Source organism: Periplaneta americana, chromosome 14 (genome assembly GCF_040183065.1).
Source record: "Periplaneta americana isolate PAMFEO1 chromosome 14, P.americana_PAMFEO1_priV1, whole genome shotgun sequence".
Taxonomy (NCBI): Eukaryota; Metazoa; Arthropoda; class Insecta; order Blattodea; family Blattidae; genus Periplaneta; species Periplaneta americana.
The window spans coordinates 65,728,781-65,738,530 of NC_091130.1; the positions used below are offsets into that span (position 1 = coordinate 65,728,781).

General features: G+C 32.7%; 1 long non-coding RNA gene across 1 annotated transcript; it reads left to right on the forward strand.

Moving 5' to 3' along the window:
• The first annotated feature begins 2,950 nt into the window (after positions 1–2,950).
• LOC138713376 (uncharacterized) lies at positions 2,951–9,097 on the forward strand. The gene is made up of 6 exons (XR_011335851.1): positions 2,951–3,615; positions 4,580–4,736; positions 4,843–5,093; positions 5,356–5,481; positions 5,690–5,897; positions 6,149–9,097. It is a non-coding gene; the product is annotated as an uncharacterized lncRNA (long non-coding RNA).
• Positions 9,098–9,750: the final 653 nt, after the last annotated feature.

Below are 9,750 nucleotides of genomic sequence, written 5' to 3' on the forward strand. Positions count from 1 at the left end.
CTGAAAGTAGTAACGGAACACGCTTCCCGCTGATACAAGCACAACGCGTAAGAAAGTGTATGCCGAGAGTTCCACTGTAACCTAGTTTCCTCCTAAAATGAGAGGACTGTAGTATTAGGAGTGATAGTTATACTACTACTAGTAGTAGTAGTAGTAGTAGTAGTAGTAGTAGTAGTAGTAGAAATGGTAGTAATGGAAATGAAAATAGTAGTGGTACTAGTAGTAGTAGAAGTGGTGGTAGTAATAGTAGTAGCAGAAGTAGTAGTGGTAGCAGTATTAGTATACTTGTAGAAGAAGTATTGATACGAATGGTAGAAGTTGTAATAATAGTATTAAGAATGGTAGTTGTACTAGTAATAATAGTATTGGTAGCAAAAGTGGTAATGGTGGTGATGGTAGTGGTAGTAGTAGTAGTAGTAGTAGTAGTAGTAGTAGTAGTAGTAGTAGTAGTGGAAATGCAAGTACTAGTGGTACTAGTAATAGAAGAAGTGGTTGTGGTGGTAATAGTAGCATTTCTGGTAGTGGTACTAGAAGTGACAGTGGTACTAGTAGTAGTAGTAGAAGTGATGGTAGTAATAGTAGTAGCAGAAGTGGTAGTGTAGCAGTATTAGTAACCTTGTAGTAGAAGTCGTATTGGTACGAATGGTTGCAGTTGTAACAATAGTATTAGGAGTTGTGGTTGTACTAGTAGTAATAGTATTGGTAGCAAAAGTAGTAGTAGTAGTAGTAGTAGTAGTAGTAGTAGTAGTAGTAGTAGTAGTAGTAGTAGTAGTAGTAGTAGTAGTAGCAGTAGCAGTAGTAGGAGTAGTGGAAATGCGAGTGCTAGTGGTACAGTAGTGGAAGAAGTGGTTGTGGTGGTAATAGTAGCAGAACTGATAGTGGTACTAGAAGTGATAGTAATAGTAGTAGTAGTGGAAATGCAAGTGGTAGTGGTACTAATAGCATCACTGTTACTAGTAGTAGTATCTTATCACGGTGGTAGTAAACCAAATAGTAGCAGAAGTGGTAGTGGTACTAGAAACGATAATGGTACTAGAAGGTGTAGAGGTACTAATGGTGGGTGTTAGTGGCAGTAGCAATAGGCCTAATAGTAGTATTAGGTCTAGTGGTAAGTTACTTGCAAAATGGCTTTTAAAAAATCCGGAGGTTCATTGCCGCTCTCACATAAACCCGCCATCGTTCCCTATCCTGAGTAAGATTAATCCAGTCTCTACAATCATATCCCACCTCCCTCAAATCCATTTTAATATTATCCTCCCATCTAGATCCCGGTATTTTTCGTTCAGGTCTGGTAGCGAGCACATTAGAAAAGAAGAAAATGTATTTTATCAGAAAGAAGGAAACATTAAATTTTTCATTTGAAAAAACTTAAAATGTTTACTGTCATTTATTGTAATGTGAAGAGACTCGTGAAGCACACACTTATCATGTGTTTAATTTTAAGTCTGTGCTGACATTTACAGCATATTTTTCCATTTGTTAATTCCAAACTTTAATTAAACCTACTTATTGTAAAAATCAGGGGTAAATAAATTTCTAGGAAATTAATTCTGCGGAATATGTATGATAAGACTTTAAAGTGTTAAATTCTAATTGTTTGCATGTTTCGACCTTTTATGGGTCATCCTCAGAACTGGTCGTTGTTGGTCTTGGCGCCTCTTGTTTGTTTCCTGTGAGGGTGTGTTCGTGTGGTGTAGTGTAGAGTCAAAGAGTGTGAGTGTGTGTGTTCTGAAATTGAGTTGTGTGTTGAGAATTTCGTTGGGGTGTGTTTTCGTGTGTCTGTATATTTCATATTGTTCTAGTGTGTTTAGTTTCTGGCTTTCTGGATGTGTAGTATTTCCACGTCTATCTTGATATCTCTGTGGGTGTGGTTAGCATTTGTGATGTGTTCTGCATATGTGGAGGTATTTTGTAATTTTGTTATGGCTGTGATGTGTTCTTTGTAACGTGTTTGAAATGATCTGCCTGTCTGTCCTATGGAGAAGTTGTTGCAGGTGTTACATTTGAGTTTGTATACGCCTTTGTGGTTGTATTTGTTTGTGTGTTGAGAGGTTTTTGTAGAGTGTTATTTGTTCTGTATGCGATGTTGTAATTTAATTTCTTGAATGATGTTGCAATTTTGTGCTTGTTTTTTGTTTTTGTTTGTTAATGTGAAGTTACAGGAGAATGGAGAAAGTTACACAACACAGAACTGCACGCATTGTATTCTTCGCCTGACATAATTAGGAACATTAAATCCAGACGTCTGAGATGGGCAGGGCATATAGCACGTATGGGCGAATCCAGAAATGCATATAGAGTGCTAGTTGGGAGGCCGGAGGAAAAAAGACCTTTAGGGAGGCCGAGACGTAGATGGGAAGATAATATTAAAATGGATTTGAGGGAGGTGGGCTATGATGATAGAGAATGGATTAATCTTGCTCAGGATAGGGACCAATGGCGGGCTTATGTGAGGGCGGGAATGAACCTCCAGGTTCCTTAAAAGCCACTAAGTAAGTAAGTGTGATGTATTTTTTGTGTTCTTGTGTTTGTGTTGTATTCTTATGTTTTTTTTATTATTATGTTTTGTCTTACGTATTATGTTGTCTATTATGTTAGGGTTGTATCTGTTTTCTTGTGCTATGTATTTGATTGTGTTTAGCTCTTCGTTGTAATCCTGTTGGTTCATTGGTATGTTGAGTAGTCTGTGTACCATTGCTCGTAATGCAGCTTGTTTGTGTTGTGTTAAGTGATTGGATGTGTTGTATATGTGTGTTGTTGTTGTGGGTTTTCTGTAGACTTTGAATGTGTGTTTGTTGTCTACTTTTGTTATTGTGATGTCTAGAAAATTTATGGATCTGTTGTTTTCAATTTCTAATGTGTAGTGTAGCGTTGGGTGTATTTTGTTTATGTGTTGATGCAGGTTTTGGATCTGTCTTTTGTTTCCTTTGTATAGTATTAGTATAGGGAAGACCAGGTAACTTGATACCCTAAGGGTGAAACCTAACCATTTTTCCCCCATTACTACAAATGCTAGTGGATTATGGTGATTTTCTAGTTTGAAGGTTGAATTTTCTTTTGCCAACTTCGTTTCGAATTTCGATACTGACAAATACTATAAATGGTAGTGATTTTGTAACTGGTATGTTGGCAGCTGAGGCAAATATCGACAATATTTGCCGGTACTGGAGTTCCATGAAATTAAAATTGTACTAGATTTCTCAGCCGGTTACTGGAAGATAGTGAAATTCGAACTTATTAATAATTAATTAATATTAGTATTAATATTAATACATAATAGTTATTTTATGTGTTGCGTTGTGGTTATAATTCAAGAATAGTCAGATAAGTACGAATAAATATAATATATTTGGGCGTGATAATGCACGTGGGTAATGGATAGAAATATTATTTCAAATTTTAATGAATTTCTTTCGTGTTTAGATTTTTATTACTATGTCAAAAAAATGAAATAGTGTTGCAGTGACTCCTCCAAGGAAGAAAATGTGTGGCATTCAGAGTACGCTTCAGAAATCTGTAGTTCACGTGTATAATGAGTTGAAGAAAGAAGATAATGAAGAAGGAATTATGCTAACGGAGACAGCAATTACAACCAGAATAGGAAAATTATTAGGAGTAAGTATTCTTAAGCATACATTTCAAAGTGGTATTCAGTTTTAGGAGTTTGCACTAATAATTTCATGATTGTGGTCAAACAAAACAAATTTTTAGGTTAGGCCGATATCTTTAATCAAGTCAGTGACTTTCATATTGCCAAACTAAATACATTTAAGATACTGTAATACTGCAGTAAGTGATAGCTTAAATACATTTACAAATTAGACGAACAAATAATCAAACAGCACGAAAGTAAATTTCCAGTTTTCTCTTTTGGTATTAAATTAACCGTTCAGATCACAATTTACATGCCATATCGGCAGAAGAAAATACAAGTCATATTGTAATTATTAACTTGATATTGCAGCAAATATTACATGAATGTTGGCCTGTTATGGTGCTTAAAAATAATTCAGTTTTATATAATAACTATATAACATACTCTATAAAGCATAGGAACGTTGACTCTGGCTGAATAATTTATTCATGACTGGTCTAAGTAATATTAAATATGGTGTTTCTTCAGAAAAGCTACCCCACCCAAAGTACTTGTTAAGATATAACACTCGAGAGGACGAGGACGCACTACTGGGAAACTAACAATTTCTCTTCGTCCTGGACCTCTCGCATGTTATATTGGTAATTAGTAACAAGTTTGAGGGAGGGACTACAACAATGCATTAGAATATACAGGTAAGTGTCAAAAGATTTTTGTGCTGAAAGTATTTGTGGCTGTGCACTAAAACCACGTGTTCATCACTATGTAAATATCACAGAAATCAATTAAACAAAATAAAATTATGCCTTCTTTGGTGTAGCTTTTCTGGAGAATTACCTAAATATTAGCCTACTTAAACCTATCGTAGACCCAACCTAACATGTTGATCATTTTCTATTCATATAGCTGTAAATGTTGGTATCATGCATGAATTTTATGATATAACAATTTTTAGAAGTATTATGTTATTGTTTGTTATTACAGCTTGGCTTAACTACAGCCACGAAAGTGATAAATTCACACAAGGGGACCCCACTCGTGACACCAGGAAAACATAGACTACGTAAACATCCAGTGACTGATGCTGATGATTTTACGAAAGATGCAATTGCGAGATTTATTTATGACAAGTTACATAAAGGTAGGGAAGTTACAGGAATTATTGTGTTGATTTATGCAATGTAATTCTGATATTAGTCATAGGCCTATGTATAAAAATATGGCATAATTTTCATTTACTGTTACAGGGGAAGTACTAACAGCAGCAAAAGTTCTGGAACATATGAATGATGATTATGAAACATATTTATTTAGAGTATCCTTATCATCGGTGAAAAAAATTTTGAAAGAGATTAAATTTCTATGGAGCAAAGGGGATCCTTATACACATGTATGAGAAAGTGATGTTATTCGTTTTTAAGAGAATATATAAGAAATGTGGAGCGTGAGAACCCTAAACCCGTAGTATTCTTGGATGAGACTTGGATTTTTATGAATGGTAAATTTCAATGTATTGTGAGACATTGAGTGATTGAATTTTTTACTAACAAATAGATTAACACTTATGTGGAATATGAAATTGCAATTAATATAGGCTACTAGTAATGAATTCAGGTGGGAACAACATGTTTTGCAATTAATAGTTTCATATTATAACTAGAGGTTAGTTATAAAATTCTTGAACGGTTTTCCTGTCTTTAAAATTTTTGTGTCTCTTAGAGTGTCAATGTGAATTGCTTTTCTCTCTCTGTTTTTTAAAGTAGGATCACCCACTTATTCATGAAATAAACCAGGTGAAGTTTCCAGTGACATGAATGGTGTTATTCATAGACCAACAAATGAGGGTGGAAGATTAGATGCCGGAACGAAAGGTGGATTTATACTCGGTAAGTTATATTGATTTATATTTTACATAAATTTGGCAAGAGTATTTTTTTAAATCAGGGTATAAAAATTGGTGACTAAATAAAAACGTGGGAAAGCCTTTCACCAAAGAGGATCTCATGTCATGTTATGTTATGTTTTATTTTCTTTATTTAAATGCTGTGAATTCATGTGACGTAATTATATGCCCAGGTATAATTTTTATTGCAGGTGCTGATTTAATTTTTTCATGCAATTGAAAGAAAAGTCAGGACTACCATAGTGCTATGAATAGCCCTGTAGTTGAGAAGTGGGTGCAAACACAGTTGTTGACCTGAGAACATTAGGGCAATGCGTTATTGTCATGGATAGTGCTGCATATCATAGAAGACTTGTGAAAAATCAGCCAACAACAAAATGGAGGAAAGAACAGCTACTGGTGATTGCAACTGAATATAATAGATTTGTTGTACTAAATGATAAGAGTTGATGGTGTGAAATCACCTTTTGATATTACATTGCAATATTAATTTCCATACTTTACAGTCATTATTATTATTATTATTATTATTATTATTATTATTATTATTATTATTATTATTATTATTATTATTATTACTACTACTACTACTACTACTACTACTACTACTACTACTACTACTACTTATAGATGCTACTTTTTTCTTTCAGGTGAAATTGAATCTACATAAGAATCCTAAAACAACAGAGCCTTGCCAATTACTGTTCTGAAGCAGCCTTGTCTTATGTGTTGTGTCTATATACAATTAATTCTTTCAGTTTTTTTTCCCTTTAATGTAATGAAGTTGTTGGTTGATTGATACCAAGTGTTCAGCAGTTGATGTCATTTGTTATCTTGCACTCCAATATTAAACCAGATGATTGAAAGCTGTGTAAAGTTAAACAGTCAAGACAATGATCCATATCTTCATTGAGATTTCAGAAATGGCATGGGGAGATTCTGAAATATCAGTTCTTTGTAAATATTTGAGACAATCATGGCCTGTGATAATATGAGTACTGCCACTGTAGATTTTCATAGAAGTTCAGTTATTAAATTAGGTGTATTATTTTTACTATGTATTGTACTATATTTTTGTTTCGCTTAATTGATGAATTATATATGCTGTAAATTGAATAGTAGACTGTAGGTCTATAGCTTAACTGATGAATTGTATGTGCTGTAAATTAAATAGTAGGCTGTATACCACAAGTGATGAATTGTTTATGCTTGTAATGTGAAGTAATTTGCATGATATTTATTATCAGTTTCTGTATATTTCAACTGATTGAATTGTTTATACTTTTAAATTGAATTAACGTGCTTGCTATGTATTATATTTTATAGCTTAACTGATGAATAATTGTTTAGGTTTGTCAATTTAATAATCTGAGTGCCATGTACTTCATATTTTTAGTGGAGCCACCAATGTAGCTTAGTCGGTAGACTCGTTGGCCTGCAAATTCAGAGCTGCACTCGAGGGTAGTTTGGATCCCCCATTTGGTCTGATTAGTTGGTTTCTTCTGAGGATTTTCCTCCATCGTGGAGCAGATGCTGGATGGCCTATTGCAATTTTTTCATTTGCTTTAGAATCATTCCGATTTTTGTTACCACATTGTCATGTTCTGATCTTGTTATTCTTTTAACAGTGTGTTAAGATGCAGGTATAGATAACCTTACAGTAATTTTGCTACCTTTCAGCTACCTCATTACCTCCCACTCCATAAAGTTCATGGATCCACGGAAGTACCAGTCGTCGATGTAATTCGACCATTTTGCTTAAAATATTAAAACACTGTAAAATATTGAGATTTCATGCTGTTACGTCCATTACTGCAGCAAGAACATCTGATTTTGAATCTGATAGTATGACAGCCTTCTCAGATTTATGAAGTCGATACTGGAGATTTTGTAAGCTTAAAAGTGTATCTAAATTTTCACTATCAAAATTAGTCAGTGTTTGAAGTTAGTTAGTTAGTTAGTTAGTTAGTTAGTTAGTGGCGTTTAAAAAGGGCGCGTCAGCTACTATGGCTATTTGCGCCCTTATCTAAAATCTTTCACTAAACACAAACACAATACAATAACCAGAATGTTTAAAAAGCTAAAAAGCGTTGTCACGGTTAAAATGGGGCAAACAAGTGTTTGAATATAATTCCCTGTAAAAGGGAATATACTGGTATTGTACTACAACACCACTACATCTATGGCTTGGTAAACAGGATCCATCTATAAAAAATACTGTATGTAGTCACTCACTGACCAGATCATTTATCGTTTCTAATGATTTTTAAAATGTCTGGAGAAGTATCACATTTCTTAACATCATCTGTTAAAGTTAACTTATATACTATTCATTTTGAAATAACTTGGGATTGTGTTTTATTAGTAAAGTTTCCCTTAATTGAGCAAGTTTGAGTTCTCCAAGTAGAGTCAAAAAGTCTGTTGGGATTTTGGCTCAGTTTATTAATATTTGTGGACTGTGATTTTTTGTTCTAGACAACCATATTATCTGCAAATGATGAGATTATCATAAGATCTATTTCTTTAGTTAGACCATCGACATTAATATTGGAAAATGTATTCCTGAAAACAACAATGTGGGAAGCCCAGATGAATCTGTCTCTATTTACATATTTGTGACAATGAATCAAATAATCAAGTCACTGACCCAGTGTAACACTTTATCATGGACACCCTAAGTTTGCAATTTCTTAAGTGATTTATATCTACAGCGCCATATGATCCTTGAAAATAAATTAAAATTGTTAAGTTGTTTTGTTTTCTGTTTAAAATATCTTTAATATCTTGACTAAAATTTAAAATCTGTCCATTTGTTGAATGCAATTCTCTAAAGTCAACTCAATAAAATGAAAGTTAGTTACTAGATTCCAGGAACCAATTCAATCTATGAAATCATCTCTTCCATAATTTTGGCTATCATACTAGTAAGTGGTATCTGTCGATAACTCGAAAAGATATTAGTTGAATAATTGCTTTTCAAAATTGATGTTATGATAGATTTTCTCCAGACAGATATTGTATTTTAGATGAGATTACAAGATAAAAGTAGTGAGTTTGCTTGTTTGCCAACATGTTTAAGAAAATCAGCATGTGTATTGTCTGGACTTGGAGATGTTTTGGGTCTTATGTTATTAAATTAATAGTAATATTCGGTTCTTGATTAAATATTGTTATATAAAGTAGATAGTAGATTTAATATTTCTTTCAGTTTTTCCTTAATAGTCTGACGTACACAGATAAAACTAACAACCACACCACCAACTAATCTAATAGAAATTAAAATATAATTAAATGTAGAAAAAGTAATTAAAATTATAAATACACGTAATAAACCATAACCCCCTAATTTCAACAATATACTATTTTATTCCCTTTCACAGCTTGTAGATAATTATTAATTATAGTTATTACTTATTAGCATAATATTTATTGAACTTCTTGGCTATTTCACTTCGTTTGAAAGATGTTATTGTGTACAAAAAGCATTTTTTGATGATCGTTTCATGCTGTATGTTGTGTATAAATCTATGATTTCTGGCCATCTGTTCTGTGTAATCCATCTTTTGTATAGAATTAATAAAATATTCTTTTGGTAGTAATTATGTTATTAATTGAGTATTTAATTTTCACCAGCTCACATTTCTTGAATCATTTGTTTTTTCTTATTTAAATTTAGGACACAAGAGCCAAAAAGAGACTTCACAGTTATGTATCATACATTTTTTCAATGACAGACGTGGAGTTGCAGAAATAATAAGTGTAAGTGTAGCATTATTAAGCAATTTACAAACAAATGAAATCTTTAAAAAGGTATCTAGAAGTGAAATTACTTATGCTTTTAAGGACCAAAATTATTTTTGTAAGTTGATTTATTATTATTATTTCAGTTTTAGCCTAGTTGTATTATCCATTTCCTTACTAATTTCAAAAGATAATCAGAAGTTCATTCGAATTCCAACCAAAAGTCAATTGGTTATTAATTTATCTACCTTTAGGAAGTACAGTATATGTACGCTGGAATCTTTGAAGTGAAGTGACAATAATTTAATTGGTCTTGGAACAGATTTGATTCTTGAATATTATATACTATACTTTGTTTTATATACTATACTTTGTTGTATATTTACGTCTAGTAACCTATTAATGCTAATATTAATAATAATGTAAAGGAATAAAAGAATAGAACATAGCAATACATTTCTCATTATTATTGAAACTATTTAGAATAACCTTCCAACATTAAGGTAAAGTA